This window comes from Myxocyprinus asiaticus, chromosome 36 (genome assembly GCF_019703515.2).
Source record: "Myxocyprinus asiaticus isolate MX2 ecotype Aquarium Trade chromosome 36, UBuf_Myxa_2, whole genome shotgun sequence".
Lineage (NCBI taxonomy): Eukaryota > Metazoa > Chordata > Actinopteri > Cypriniformes > Catostomidae > Myxocyprinus > Myxocyprinus asiaticus.
The window spans coordinates 39,942,944-39,959,176 of NC_059379.1; the positions used below are offsets into that span (position 1 = coordinate 39,942,944).

The following is a 16,233-nucleotide window of genomic DNA, read 5'->3' on the forward strand; positions in this document are numbered from 1 at the left end:
TGAAATAGTGGAATAGTTGGGTTCTGCTCATGTCAATGAAACCTTCAATTTCCTCCAAGCAAAGCAAAGGCTTCAAAAGACATTTTCGAATCAAGTCACCCACAGTGTTTAAAAATCAACAGTGTTCTTCAGCGCCTTACACACATCGGTCACACTACCACAGAAAATACAGACACTGCTGCTCCCCTACATACTGAAAGATTGGAATAGTTTGGTTCTGCTCATGTCTATGAAACCTTCAATTTCCTCCAAGCAAAGCAAAGGCTTCAAAAGACATTTTCGAAGCAAGTCACCCACAGTATTTAAAAATCCTCAGTCTTCTTCAGCGCCTTAGACCCTACCATGGACTACCATGGAAAAGGCATATACTGATTCTCCCCTACATTCTGAAATAGTGGAAAAGTTGGTTCAGCTCATCACTATGAAACCTGCAAAGGCTACCCAGTTGCGATAACATGATGTGTCACAGAGAGATTGTTTATTATCCTGTTTTATATGCTTAACCCTCATCCTTCCACTCAAAACTGATATTGCCAAACCTTCTGTAAATTCACTTTCATCATGCCCAGTCTTGGTGACTTGAAATGCTGCACCTTGTGCTCCACGTGGTACAAGCTGCCACAGAAGCTTTCTAGAAGGTCACTCTGGCAGCTGTGTAACAAAGGCCATTTAAAGCCATGCCTGGCAGCAGTGGGATTTCAGCCCATGCACTGAAGAGACTGGAGTCTTAATCCAGCGCCTTGGACCGCTCGGCCACGCTACCTTTCATTTAGCTTTTCCATAGGCTTTTTTCAGACAATATTTTCCATATACATTTTTGAAGCAAGTCACCGACAGTACTTAAAAATCCTCAGTGTTTTATGGAGGAGTTCCTCGGCAGGTGTAAAGGCCTCCATAATCCATTGTTAATCACTCCTACTGCTGAAGGTCCACCCTCCTGCAGAATGAAGTTTCATCTCTAGTCAAACACACCTGGTCATCTAATAAAGGCCTTGGTTTACTTGAAAATATGTGTTGAAACCAAACCCTGCATGAAGGGTGTTTTCATGGAGTACAACTGATTTGGCTGCCTTAGAAGACAGGATCATATCATCATTAAGGAGCAACTGATGCATCATTCTCGACTAAATACCTGATTCCTGTACAGACAACTTTCCTTAAGGGACTTGCTGCTGTCACTGTAAGCAAATTCTCATGTTTCATCTTCTTGCACTGACTGTAGTTACACAGATCAATATGAAACAGCCACAGACCATATGGGCACTTTCAGTGGGCCTACTTAATGCAACAAAGGCTATTTAAAGCCATGCCTGGAAGCAGTGGGATATCAATGCAAAGAGACTGGAGCCTAAATCCAGCGCCTTAGACCCCTCAGCCACACTACCACGGAAAAGATATACACTGATGCTCCCCTACATTCTGAAATAGTGGAAGAGTTGGTTCGGCTCATCTCTATGAAACCTGCAAAAGCTTCCCAGTTGAGATAACATGATGTGTCAAAGAGAGATTGTTTATTATCCTGTTTTATATGCTTAACCCTCATCCTTCCACTCAAAACTGATATGGCCATATCTTCTGTAAATTCACTTTCATCATGCCCTGTCTTAGTGACATGACCTGCTGCACTTTGTGCTCCACGTGGTACAAGCTGCCAAAGAAGCTTTCTAGAAGGTCACTCTGGCAGCTGTGTAACAAAGGCAATTTAAAGCCATGCCTGGTAGCGGTGGGATTTAAGCCCATGCACCCGAAGAGACTGGAGTCTTAATCCAGCACCTTGGATTGCTCAGCCACGCTACCTTTCATTTAGTTTTTCCATAGGATTTTTTCAGACAAAATGTTCCATATACATTTTTGAAGCAAGTCAGCGACAGTACTTAAAAATTCTCAGTGTTTTATGGAGGAGTTCCTCGGCAGGTGTAAAGGCCTTCATAATCCATTGTTAATCACTCCTACTGCTGAAGGTCCACCCTCCTGCAGAATGAAGTTTCATCTCTAGTCAAACACACCTGGGTAATCTAATAAAGGCCTTGGGGTTTATTTGAAAATATGTGTTGAAACCAAACCCTGCATAAAGGGTGTTTTCATGGAGTAGGACTGAGTTGCCTGCCTTAGAAGACAGGATCATATCATCATCGAGGAGCAATTGATGCATCATTCTCAACTAAATACGTGATTCCTGTACCGACAACTTTCCCTAAGGGACTTGCTGCTGTCAGTGTGAGCAAATTCTCATGTTTCATCTTCTTGCACTGACTGTAGTTACACAGATCAATATGAAACAGCCACAGACCATATGGGCACTTTCAGTGGGCCTACTTAATGCAACAAAGGCTATTTAAAGCCATGCCTGGAAGCAGTGGGATATCAATGCAAAGAGACTGGAGCCTAAATCCAGCGCCTTAGACCCCTCAGCCACACTACCACGGAAAAGATATACACTGATGCTCCCCTACATTCTGAAATAGTGGAAAAGTTTGGTTCAACTCATCTCTATGAAACCTTCAATATCCTCCAAGCAAAGCAAAGGCTTCCTAGTTGAGATTACATGATGAGTCACTGAGAGAGTGTTCATTATCCTGTTTTTTTTGCCTAACCCTCATCCTTCCATGCAATACTGATAATGCCAAATCTTCTGTCAATTCACTTTCATCATGCCCAGTCTTTGTGACTCGAACTGCTGCACCTTGCGCTCCACATGGTACAAGTTGCCACAGCAGCATTCTAAAACATTACTCTGGCAACGGTGGGATTCGAACCCATGTCCCTGAAGAGACTGGAGCCTTAATCCAGCGCCTTGGACCGCTCGGCCATGCTACCTTTTGTTTATGTTTTTCATTGGCTTTTTTCAGACAATATTTTACCATATACATTTTTGAAGCAAGTCACCCACAGTAATTAAAAATCCTCAGTGTTTTATAGAGGAGTTCCTCGGCAGGTGTAAAGGCCTCCATAATCCATTGTTAATCACTCCTACTGCTGAAGGTCCACCCTCCTGCAGAATGAAGTTTTATCTCTAGTCAAACACACATGGGTAATCTAATAAAGGCCTTGGGGTTTATTTGAAAATATGTGTTGAAACCAAACCCTGCATAAAGGGTGTTTTCATGGAGTAGGACTGAGTTGCCTGCCTTAGAAGACAGGATCATATCATCATCGAGGAGCAATTGATGCATCATTCTCAACTAAATACCTGATTCCTGTACCGACAACTTTCCCTAAGGGACTTGCTGCTGTCAGTGTTAGGAAATTCTCATGTTTCATCTTCTTGCACTGACTGTAGTTACACAGATCAATATGAAACAGCCACAGACCATATGGGCACTTTCAGTGGGCCTACTTAATGCAACAAAGACTATTTAAAGCCATGCCTGGAAGCAGTGGGATATCAATGCAAAGAGACTGGAGCCTAAATCCAGCGCCTTAGACCCCTCAGCCACACTACCACGGAAAAGATATACACTGATGCTCCCCTACATTCTGAAATAGTGGAAAAGTTTGGTTCAACTCATCTCTATGAAACCTTCAATATCCTCCAAACAAAGCAAAGTCTTCCTAGTTGAGATTACATGATGAGTCACTGAGAGATGTGTTCATTATCCTGTTTTATATGCCTAACCCTCATCCTTCCACTGAAATACTGATAATGGCCAAATCTTCTGTCAATTCACTTTCATCATGCCCAGTCTTTGTGACTTGAACTGCTGCACCTTGCGCTCCACATGGTACAAGCTGCCACAGCAGCATTCTAAAAGATTACTCTGGCAGCGGTGGGATTCGAACCCACGCCCCCGAAGAGACTGGAGCCTTAATCCAGCGCCTTGGACCGCTCGGCCATGCTACCTTTTCATTTAAGTTTTTCCATTGGCTTTTTTCAGACAATATTTTACCATATACATTTTTGAAGCAAGTCACCCACAGTACTTAAAAATCCTCAGTGTTTTATAGAGGAGTTCCTCGGCAGGTGTAAAGGCCTCCATAATCCATTGTTAATCACTCCTACTGCTGAAGGTCCACCCTCCTGCAGAATGAAGTTTTATCTCTAGTCAAACACACCTGGGTAATCTAATAAAGGCCTTGGGGTTTATTTGAAAATATGTGTTGAAACCAAACCCTGCATAAAGGGTGTTTTCATGGAGTAGGACTGAGTTGCCTGCCTTAGAAGACAGGATCATATCATCATCGAGGAGCAATTGATGCATCATTCTCAACTAAATACGTGATTCCTGTACCGACAACTTTCCCTAAGGGACTTGCTGCTGTCAGTGTGAGCAAATTCTCATGTTTCATCTTCTTGCACTGACTGTAGTTACACAGATCAATATGAAACAGCCACAGACCATATGGGCACTTTCAGTGGGCCTACTTAATGCAACAAAGGCTATTTAAAGCCATGCCTGGAAGCAGTGGGATATCAATGCAAAGAGACTGGAGCCTAAATCCAGCGCCTTAGACCCCTCAGCCACACTACCACGGAAAAGATATACACTGATGCTCCCCTACATTCTGAAATAGTGGAAAAGTTTGGTTCAACTCATCTCTATGAAACCTTCAATATCCTCCAAGCAAAGCAAAGGCTTCCTAGTTGAGATTACATGATGAGTCACTGAGAGAGTGTTCATTATCCTGTTTTTTTTGCCTAACCCTCATCCTTCCATGCAATACTGATAATGCCAAATCTTCTGTCAATTCACTTTCATCATGCCCAGTCTTTGTGACTCGAACTGCTGCACCTTGCGCTCCACATGGTACAAGTTGCCACAGCAGCATTCTAAAACATTACTCTGGCAACGGTGGGATTCGAACCCATGTCCCTGAAGAGACTGGAGCCTTAATCCAGCGCCTTGGACCGCTCGGCCATGCTACCTTTTGTTTATGTTTTTCCATTGGCTTTTTTCAGACAATATTTTACCATATACATTTTTGAAGCAAGTCACCCACAGTAATTAAAAATCCTCAGTGTTTTATAGAGGAGTTCCTCGGCAGGTGTAAAGGCCTCCATAATCCATTGTTAATCACTCCTACTGCTGAAGGTCCACCCTCCTGCAGAATGAAGTTTTATCTCTAGTCAAACACACCTGGGTAATCTAATAAAGGCCTTGGGGTTTATTTGAAAATATGTGTTGAAACCAAACCCTGCATAAAGGGTGTTTTCATGGAGTAGGACTGAGTTGCCTGCCTTAGAAGACAGGATCATATCATCATCGAGGAGCAATTGATGCATCATTCTCAACTAAATACGTGATTCCTGTACCGACAACTTTCCCTAAGGGACTTGCTGCTGTCAGTGTGAGCAAATTCTCATGTTTCATCTTCTTGCACTGACTGTAGTTACACAGATCAATATGAAACAGCCACAGACCATATGGGCACTTTCAGTGGGCCTACTTAATGCAACAAAGGCTATTTAAAGCCATGCCTGGAAGCAGTGGGATATCAATGCAAAGAGACTGGAGCCTAAATCCAGCGCCTTAGACCCCTCAGCCACACTACCACGGAAAAGATATACACTGATGCTCCCCTACATTCTGAAATAGTGGAAAAGTTTGGTTCAACTCATCTCTATGAAACCTTCAATATCCTCCAAGCAAAGCAAAGGCTTCCTAGTTGAGATTACATGATGAGTCACTGAGAGAGTGTTCATTATCCTGTTTTTTTGCCTAACCCTCATCCTTCCATGCAATACTGATAATGCCAAATCTTCTGTCAATTTACTTTCATCATGCCCAATCTTTGTGACTCGAACTGCTGCACCTTGCGCTCCACATGGTACAAGTTGCCACAGCAGCATTCTAAAACATTACTCTGGCAGCGGTGGGATTCGAACCCACGTCCCCGAAAAGACTGGAGCCTTAATCCAGCGCCTTGGACCCCTCGGCCACACTTAAGATGTATCCTGCTCCCCTACATACTGAAATAGTGGAATAGTTGGGTTCTGCTCATGTCAATGAAACCTTCAAATTCCTCCAAGCAAAGCAAAGGCTTCAAAAGACATTTTCGAATCAAGTCACCCACAGTGTTTAAAAATCAACAGTGTTCTTCAGCGCCTTACACACATCGGTCACACTACCACAGAAAATACAGACACTGCTGCTCCCCTACATACTGAAAGATTGGAATAGTTTGGTTCTGCTCATGTCTATGAAACCTTCAATTTCCTCCAAGCAAAGCAAAGGCTTCAAAAGACATTTTCGAAGCAAGTCACCCACAGTATTTAAAAATCCTCAGTGTTCTTCAGCGCCTTAGACCCTACCATGGACTACCATGGAAAAGGCATATACTGATTCTCCCCTACATTCTGAAATAGTGGAAAAGTTGGTTCAGCTCATCACTATGAAACCTGCAAAGGCTACCCAGTTGCGATAACATGATGTGTCACAGAGAGATTGTTTATTATCCTGTTTTATATGCTTAACCCTCATCCTTCCACTCAAAACTGATATTGCCAAACCTTCTGTAAATTCACTTTCATCATGCCCAGTCTTGGTGACTTGAAATGCTGCACCTTGTGCTCCACGTGGTACAAGCTGCCACAGAAGCTTTCTAGAAGGTCACTCTGGCAGCTGTGTAACAAAGGCCATTTAAAGCCATGCCTGGCAGCAGTGGGATTTCAGCCCATGCACTGAAGAGACTGGAGTCTTAATCCAGCGCCTTGGACCGCTCGGCCACGCTACCTTTCATTTAGCTTTTCCATAGGCTTTTTTCAGACAATATTTTCCATATACATTTTTGAAGCAAGTCACCGACAGTACTTAAAAATCCTCAGTGTTTTATGGAGGAGTTCCTCGGCAGGTGTAAAGGCCTTCATAATCCATTGTTAATCACTCCTACTGCTGAAGGTTCACCCTCCTGCAGAATGAAGTTTCATCTCTAGTCAAACACACCTGGGTAATCTAATAAAGGCCTTGGGGTTTATTTGAAAATATGTGTTGAAACTAAACCCTGCATAAAGGGTGTTTTCATGGAGTAGGACTGAGTTGCCTGCCTTAGAAGACAGGATCATATCATCATCGAGGAGCAATTGATGCATCATTCTCAACTAAATACGTGATTCCTGTACCGACAACTTTCCCTAAGGGACTTGCTGCTGTCAGTGTGAGCAAATTCTCATGTTTCATCTTCTTGCACTGACTGTAGTTACACAGATCAATATGAAACAGCCACAGACCATATGGGCACTTTCAGTGGGCCTACTTAATGCAACAAAGGCTATTTAAAGCCATGCCTGGAAGCAGTGGGATATCAATGCAAAGAGACTGGAGCCTAAATCCAGCGCCTTAGACCCCTCAGCCACACTACCACGGAAAAGATATACACTGATGCTCCCCTACATTCTGAAATAGTGGAAAAGTTTGGTTCAACTCATCTCTATGAAACCTTCAATATCCTCCAAGCAAAGCAAAGGCTTCCTAGTTGAGATTACATGATGAGTCACTGAGAGAGTGTTCATTATCCTGTTTTTTTTGCCTAACCCTCATCCTTCCATGCAATACTGATAATGCCAAATCTTCTGTCAATTTACTTTCATCATGCCCAATCTTTGTGACTCGAACTGCTGCACCTTGCGCTCCACATGGTACAAGTTGCCACAGCAGCATTCTAAAACATTACTCTGGCAGCGGTGGGATTCGAACCCACGTCCCCGAAAAGACTGGAGCCTTAATCCAGCGCCTTGGACCCCTCGGCCACACTTAAGATGTATCCTGCTCCCCTACATACTGAAATAGTGGAATAGTTGGGTTCTGCTCATGTCAATGAAACCTTCAAATTCCTCCAAGCAAAGCAAAGGCTTCAAAAGACATTTTCGAATCAAGTCACCCACAGTGTTTAAAAATCAACAGTGTTCTTCAGCGCCTTACACACATCGGTCACACTACCACAGAAAATACAGACACTGCTGCTCCCCTACATACTGAAAGATTGGAATAGTTTGGTTCTGCTCATGTCTATGAAACCTTCAATTTCCTCCAAGCAAAGCAAAGGCTTCAAAAGACATTTTCGAAGCAAGTCACCCACAGTATTTAAAAATCCTCAGTCTTCTTCAGCGCCTTAGACCCTACCATGGACTACCATGGAAAAGGCATATACTGATTCTCCCCTACATTCTGAAATAGTGGAAAAGTTGGTTCAGCTCATCACTATGAAACCTGCAAAGGCTACCCAGTTGCGATAACATGATGTGTCACAGAGAGATTGTTTATTATCCTGTTTTATATGCTTAACCCTCATCCTTCCACTCAAAACTGATATTGCCAAACCTTCTGTAAATTCACTTTCATCATGCCCAGTCTTGGTGACTTGAAATGCTGCACCTTGTGCTCCACGTGGTACAAGCTGCCACAGAAGCTTTCTAGAAGGTCACTCTGGCAGCTGTGTAACAAAGGCCATTTAAAGCCATGCCTGGCAGCAGTGGGATTTCAGCCCATGCACTGAAGAGACTGGAGTCTTAATCCAGCGCCTTGGACCGCTCGGCCACGCTACCTTTCATTTAAGCTTTTCCATAGGCTTTTTTCAGACAATATTTTACCATATACATTTTTGAAGCAAGTCACCGACAGTACTTAAAAATCCTCAGTGTTTTATGGAGGAGTTCCTCGGCAGGTGTAAAGGCCTTCATAATCCATTGTTAATCACTCCTACTGCTGAAGGTTCACCCTCCTGCAGAATGAAGTTTCATCTCTAGTCAAACACACCTGGGTAATCTAATAAAGGCCTTGGGGTTTATTTGAAAATATGTGTTGAAACTAAACCCTGCATAAAGGGTGTTTTCATGGAGTAGGACTGAGTTGCCTGCCTTAGAAGACAGGATCATATCATCATCGAGGAGCAATTGATGCATCATTCTCAACTAAATACGTGATTCCTGTACCGACAACTTTCCCTAAGGGACTTGCTGCTGTCAGTGTGAGCAAATTCTCATGTTTCATCTTCTTGCACTGACTGTAGTTACACAGATCAATATGAAACAGCCACAGACCATATGGGCACTTTCAGTGGGCCTACTTAATGCAACAAAGGCTATTTAAAGCCATGCCTGGAAGCAGTGGGATATCAATGCAAAGAGACTGGAGCCTAAATCCAGCGCCTTAGACCCCTCAGCCACACTACCACGGAAAAGATATACACTGATGCTCCCCTACATTCTGAAATAGTGGAAAAGTTTGGTTCAACTCATCTCTATGAAACCTTCAATATCCTCCAAACAAAGCAAAGGCTTCCTAGTTGAGATTACATGATGAGTCACTGATAGTGTGTTCATTATCCTGTTTTTTTTGCCTAACCCTCAACCTTCCATGAAATACTGATAATGCCAAATCTTCTGTCAATTCACTTTCATCATGCCCAGTCTTTGTGACTTGAACTGCTGCACCTTGCGCTCCACATGGTACAAGTTGCCACAGCAGCATTCTAAAACATATTACTCTGGCAGCGGTGGGATTCAAACCCACGCCCCCGAAGAGACTGGAGCCTTAATCCAGCGCCTTGGACCGCTCGGCCACACTACCTTTTCTTTAAGTTTTTCATTGGCTTTTTTCAGACAATATTTTACCATATACATTTTTGAAGCAAGTCACCAACAGTAATTAAAAATCCTCAGTGTTTTATAGAGGAGTTCCTCGGCAGGTGTAAAGGCCTCCATAATCCATTGTTAATCACTCCTACTGCTGAAGGTCCACCCTCCTGCTGAATGAAGTTTTATCTCTAGTCAAACACACCTGGGTAATCTAATAAAGGCCTTGGGGTTTATTTGAAAATATGTGTTGAAACCAAACCCTGCATAAAGGGTGTTTTCATGGAGTAGGACTGAGTTGCCTGCCTTAGAAGACAGGATCATATCATCATCGAGGAGCAATTGATGCATCATTCTCAACTAAATACGTGATTCCTGTACCGACAACTTTCCCTAAGGGACTTGCTGCTGTCAGTGTGAGCAAATTCTCATGTTTCATCTTCTTGCACTGACTGTAGTTACACAGATCAATATGAAACAGCCACAGACCATATGGGCACTTTCAGTGGGCCTACTTAATGCAACAAAGGCTATTTAAAACCATGCCTGGCAGCAGTGGGATTCGAACCCACGCCTCCAAAGAGACTGGAGCCTAAATCCAGCGCCTTAGACCCCTCGGCCACACTACCACAGATAAGATGTATCCTGCTCCCCTACATACTGAAATAGTGGAATAGTTGGGTTCTGCTCATGTCAATGAAACCTTCAATTTCCTCCAAGCAAAGCAAAGGCTTCAAAAGACATTTTCGAATCAAGTCACCCACAGTGTTTAAAAATCAACAGTGTTCTTCAGCGCCTTACACACATCGGTCACACTACCACAGAAAATACAGACACTGCTGCTCCCCTACATACTGAAAGATTGGAATAGTTTGGTTCTGCTCATGTCTATGAAACCTTCAATTTCCTCCAAGCAAAGCAAAGGCTTCAAAAGACATTTTCGAAGCAAGTCACCCACAGTATTTAAAAATCCTCAGTGTTCTTCAGCGCCTTAGACCCTACCATGGACTACCATGGAATAGGCATATACTGATTCTCCCCTACATTCTGAAATAGTGGAAAAGTTGGTTCAGCTCATCACTATGAAACCTGCAAAGGCTACCCAGTTGCGATAACATGATGTGTCACAGAGAGAATGTTTATTATCCTGTTTTATATGCTTAACCCTCATCCTTCCACTCAAAACTGATATTGCCAAACCTTCTGTAAATTCACTTTCATCATGCCCAGTCTTGGTGACTTGAAATGCTGCACCTTGTGCTCCACGTGGTACAAGCTGCCACAGAAGCTTTCTAGAAGGTCACTCTGGCAGCTGTGTAACAAAGGCAATTTAAAGCCATGCCTGGTAGCGGTGGGATTTAAGCCCATGCACCCGAAGAGACTGGAGTCTTAATCCAGCACCTTGGATTGCTCAGCCACGCTACCTTTCATTTAGTTTTTCCATAGGATTTTTTCAGACAAAATGTTCCATATACATTTTTGAAGCAAGTCAGCGACAGTACTTAAAAATTCTCAGTGTTTTATGGAGGAGTTCCTCGGCAGGTGTAAAGGCCTTCATAATCCATTGTTAATCACTCCTACTGCTGAAGGTTCACCCTCCTGCAGAATGAAGTTTCATCTCTAGTCAAACACACCTGGGTAATCTAATAAAGGCCTTGGGGTTTATTTGAAAATATGTGTTGAAACTAAACCCTGCATAAAGGGTGTTTTCATGGAGTAGGACTGAGTTGCCTGCCTTAGAAGAAAGGATCATATCATCATCGAGGAGCAATTGATGCATCATTCTCAACTAAATACGTGATTCCTGTACCGACAACTTTCCCTAAGGGACTTGCTGCTGTCAGTGTGAGCAAATTCTCATGTTTCATCTTCTTGCACTGACTGTAGTTACACAGATCAATATGAAACAGCCACAGACCATATGGGCACTTTCAGTGGGCCTACTTAATGCAACAAAGGCTATTTAAAGCCATGTCTGGAAGCAGTGGGATATCAATGCAAAGAGACTGGAGCCTAAATCCAGCGCCTTAGACCCCTCAGCCACACTACCACGGAAAAGATATACACTGATGCTCCCCTACATTCTGAAATAGTGGAAAAGTTTGGTTCAAATCATCTCTATGAAACCTTCATTTTCCTCCAAGCAAAGCAAAGCAAAGCCTTCCTAGTTGAGATTACATGATGTGTCACTGAGAGAGTGTTCATTATCCTTTTTTTTATGCTTAAACCTCATCCTTCCATGAAATACTGATAATGCCAAATCTTCTGTCAATTCACTTTCATCATGCCCAGTCTTAGTGACTTGAACTGCTGCACCTTGCGCTCCACATGGTACAAGCTGCCACAGCAGCATTCTAAAACATTACTCTGGCAGCGGTGGGATTCGAAACCACGCCCCCGAAGAGACTGGAGCCTTAGTCCAGCGCCTTGGACCGCTCTGCCACGCTATCTTTTGTCTATGTTTTTCATTGGCTTTTTTCAGACAATATTTTACCATATAAATTTTTGAAGCAAGTCACCCACAGTAATTAAAAATCCTCAGTGTTTTATGGAGGAGTTCCTCGGCAGGTGTAAAGGCCTCCATAATCCATTGTTAAACACTCCTACTGCTGAAGGTTCACCCTCCTGCAGAATGAAGTTTTATCTCTAGTCAAACACACCTGGGTAATCTAATAAAGGCCTTGGGGTTTATTTGAAAATATGTGTTGAAACCAAACCCTGCATAAAGGGTGTTTTCATGGAGTAGGACTGAGTTGCCTCCCTTAGAAGACAGGATCATATCATCATCGAGGAGCAATTGATGCATCATTCTCAACTAAATACCTGATTCCTGTACCGACAACATTCCCTATGGACTTGCTGCTGTCAGTGTGAGCAAATTCTCATGTTTCATCTTCTTGCACTGACTGTAGTTACACAGATCAATATGAAACAGCCACAGACCATATGGGCACTTTCAGTGGGCCTACTTAATGCAACAAAGGCTATTTAAAGCCATGCCTGGAAGCAGTGGGATATCAATGCAAAGATACTGGAGCCTAAATCCAGCGCCTTAGACCCCTCAGCCACACTACCATGGAAAAGATGTATCCTGCTCCCCTACATACTGAAATAGTGGAATAGTTTGGTTTTGCTCATGTCTATGAAACCTTCAATTTCCTCCAAGCAAAGCAAAGGCTTCAAAAGACATTTTCGAAGCAAGTCACCCACAGTATTTAAAAATCCTCAGTGTTCTTCAGCGCCTTAGACCCCTCGGTCAGACTACCATGGAAAAGGCATATACTGATTTTCCCCTTCCAATATTTTACCATTTAAATTTTTGAAGCAAGTCACCCACAGTAATTAAAAATCCTCAGTGTTTTATGGAGGAGTTCCTCGGCAGGTGTAAAGCCCTTCATAATCCATTGTTAATCACTCCTACTGCTGAAGGTTCACCCTCCTGCAGAATGAAGTTTCATCTCTAGTCAAACACACCTGGTCATCTAATAAAGGCCTTGGTTTACTTGAAAATATGTGTTGAAACCAAACACTGCATGAAGGGTGTTTTCATGGAATAGGACTGAGTTGCCTGCCTTAGAAGACAGGATCATATCATCATCGAGGAGCAATTGATGCATCATTCTCAACTAAATACGTGATTCCTGTACCGACAACTTTCCCTAAGGGACTTGCTGCTGTCAGTGTGAGCAAATTCTCATGTTTCATCTTCTTGCACTGACTGTAGTTACACAGATCAATATGAAACAGACACAGACCAAATGGACACTTTCAATGAGCCTACTTATTGCAACAAAGGACTTTTAAAACCACGCCTGGCAGCGGTGGGATTCGAACCCACGCCTCCAAAGAGACTGGAGCCTAAATCCAGCGCCTTAGACCCCTCGGCCACACTACCACAGATAAGATGTATCCTGCTCCCCTACATACTGAAATAGTGGAATAGTTGGGTTCTGCTCATGTCAATGAAACCTTCAATTTCCTCCAAGCAAAGCAAAGGCTTCAAAAGACATTTTCGAATCAAGTCACCCACAGTGTTTAAAAATCAACAGTGTTCTTTAGCGCCTTACACACATCGGTCACACTACCACAGAAAATACAGACACTGCTGCTCCCCTACATACTGAAAGATTGGAATAGTTTGGTTCTGCTCATGTCTATGAAACCTTCAATTTCCTCCAAGCAAAGCAAAGGCTTCAAAAGACATTTTCGAAGCAAGTCACCCACAGTATTTAAAAATCCTCAGTGTTCTTCAGCGCCTTAGACCCCTCGGTCAGACTACCATGGAAAAGGCATATACTGATTTTCCCCTTCCAATATTTTACCATATAAATTTTTGAAGCAAGTCACCCACAGTAATTAAAAATCCTCAGTGTTTTATGGAGGAGTTCCTCGGCAGGTGTAAAGCCCTTCATAATCCATTGTTAATCACTCCTACTGCTGAAGGTTCACCCTCCTGCAGAATGAAGTTTCATCTCTAGTCAAACACACCTGGTCATCTAATAAAGGCCTTGGTTTACTTGAAAATATGTGTTGAAACCAAACACTGCATGAAGGGTGTTTTCATGGAATAGGACTGAGTTGCCTGCCTTAGAAGACAGGATCATATCATCATCGAGGAGCAATTGATGCATCATTCTCAACTAAATACGTGATTCCTGTACCGACAACTTTCCCTAAGGGACTTGCTGCTGTCAGTGTGAGCAAATTCTCATGTTTCATCTTCTTGCACTGACTGTAGTTACACAGATCAATATGAAACAGCCACAGACCATATGGGCACTTTCAGTGGGCCTACTTAATGCAACAAAGGCTATTTAAAGCCATGCCTGGAAGCAGTGGGATATCAATGCAAAAAGACTGGAGCCTAAATCCAGCGCCTTAGACCCCTCAGCCACACTACCACGGAAAAGATATACACTGATGCTCCCCTACATTCTGAAATAGTGGAAAAGTTTGGTTCAACTCATCTCTATGAAACCTTCATTTTCCTCCAAGTAAAGCAAAGCCTTCCTAGTTGAGATTACATGATGTGCCACTGAGAAAGTGTTCATTATCCTGTTTTTTATGCTTAAACCTCATCCTTCCATGAAATACTGATAATGCCAAATCTTCTGTCAATTCACTTTCATCATGCCCAGTCTTTGTGACTTGAACTGCTGCACCTTGCGCTCCACGTGGTACAAGTTGCCACAGCAGCATACTAAAACACTACTCTGGCAGCGGTGGGATTCGAACCCACGCCCCCGAAGAGACTGGAGCCTTAATCCAGCGCCTTGGACCGCTCGGCCACGCTACCTTTTGTTTATGTTTTTCGTTGGCTTTTTTCAGACAATATTTTACCATATACATTTTTGAAGCAAGTCACCCACAGTATTTAAAAATCCTCAGTGTTCTTCAGCGCCTTAGACCCTACCATGGACTACCATGGAAAAGGCATATACTGATTCTCCCCTACATTCTGAAACAGTGGAAAAGTTGGTTCAGCTCATCTCTATGAAACCTGCAAAGGCTACCCAGTTGCGATAACATGATGTGTCACAGAGAGATTTTTTATTATCCTGTTTTATATGCTTAACCCTCATCCTTCCACTCAAAACTGATGTTGCCAAACCTTCTGTAAATTCACTTTCATCATGCCCAGTCTTGGTGACTTGAAATGCTGCACCTTGTGCTTCACGTGGTACAAGCTGCCACAGAAGCTTTCTAGAAGGTCACTCTGGCAGCTGTGTAACAAAGGCCATTTAAAGCCATGCCTGGCAGCAGTGGGATTTCAGCCCATGCACTGAAGAGACTGGAGTCTTAATCCAGTGCCTTGGACCGCTCGGCCACGCTACCTTTCATTTAGTTTTTCCATAGGCTTTTTTCAGACAATATTTTCCATATACATTTTTGAAGCAAGTCACCGACAGTACTTAAAAATCCTCAGTGTTTTATGGAGGAGTTCCTCGGCAGGTGTAAAGGCCTCCATAATCCATTGTTAATCACTCCTACTGCTGAAGGTCCACACTCCTGCAGAATGAAGTTTCATCTCTAGTCAAACACACCTGGGTCATCTAATAAAGGCCTTGGGGTTTACTTGAAAATATGTGTTGAAACCAAACCCTGCATAAAGGGTGTTTTCATGGAGTAGGACTGAGTTGCCTGCCTTAGAAGACAGGATCATATCATCATTGAGGAGCAATTGATGCATCATTCTCGACTAAATACCTTACTCCTTATACTTTCCTTAAGGGACTTGCTGCTGTCAGTGTAAGCAAATTCTCATGTTTCAGCTTCTTGCACTGACTCTAGTTACACAGATCAATATGAAACAGACCAAATATGCCCTATCAGTGGGCCTACTTAATGCAACAAAGGCCTTTTAAAACCATGCCTGGCAGCGGTGGGTTTCAAACCCCTACATTCTGAAATAGTGGAAAAGTTTGGTTCAGCTCATCTCTATGAAACCTTGAATTTCCTCCAAGCAAAGCAAAGGCTTCAAAAGACATTTTAGAAGCAAGTCACCCACAGTATTTAAAAATCCTCAGTGTTCCTCTGCACCTTAGACCCCTCGGCCACACTACCATGGAAAAGGCATACACTGATTCTCCCCTACATTCTGAAATAGTGGAAAAGTTTAGTTCAGCTCATCTCTTTGAAACCTTCAAAGGCTACCCAGTTGAGATAACATGATGTGTCACCGAGAGAGTGTTTATTATCCTGTTTTATATGCTTAACTTGCATAA

General features: G+C 42.9%; 7 non-coding genes across 7 annotated transcripts; all 7 read right to left on the reverse strand.

The window, feature by feature from the left end:
- Positions 1-2,735: 2,735 nt before the first annotated feature.
- On the reverse strand, positions 2,736-2,817 carry trnal-aag (transfer RNA leucine (anticodon AAG)). The gene has a single exon. It is a non-coding gene; the product is annotated as a tRNA-Leu (tRNA).
- A 942-nt stretch (positions 2,818-3,759) lies between these two features.
- On the reverse strand, positions 3,760-3,841 carry trnal-aag (transfer RNA leucine (anticodon AAG)). The gene has a single exon. It is a non-coding gene; the product is annotated as a tRNA-Leu (tRNA).
- A 941-nt stretch (positions 3,842-4,782) lies between these two features.
- trnal-aag (transfer RNA leucine (anticodon AAG)) lies at positions 4,783-4,864 on the reverse strand. Its single transcript has one exon. It is a non-coding gene; the product is annotated as a tRNA-Leu (tRNA).
- A 4,557-nt stretch (positions 4,865-9,421) lies between these two features.
- On the reverse strand, positions 9,422-9,503 carry trnal-aag (transfer RNA leucine (anticodon AAG)). The gene has a single exon. It is a non-coding gene; the product is annotated as a tRNA-Leu (tRNA).
- Positions 9,504-10,055: 552 nt separating this feature from the next.
- Positions 10,056-10,137, reverse strand: trnal-uag (transfer RNA leucine (anticodon UAG)). Its single transcript has one exon. It is a non-coding gene; the product is annotated as a tRNA-Leu (tRNA).
- A 3,184-nt stretch (positions 10,138-13,321) lies between these two features.
- On the reverse strand, positions 13,322-13,403 carry trnal-uag (transfer RNA leucine (anticodon UAG)). The gene has a single exon. It is a non-coding gene; the product is annotated as a tRNA-Leu (tRNA).
- A 1,319-nt stretch (positions 13,404-14,722) lies between these two features.
- On the reverse strand, positions 14,723-14,804 carry trnal-aag (transfer RNA leucine (anticodon AAG)). Its single transcript has one exon. It is a non-coding gene; the product is annotated as a tRNA-Leu (tRNA).
- Positions 14,805-16,233: the final 1,429 nt, after the last annotated feature.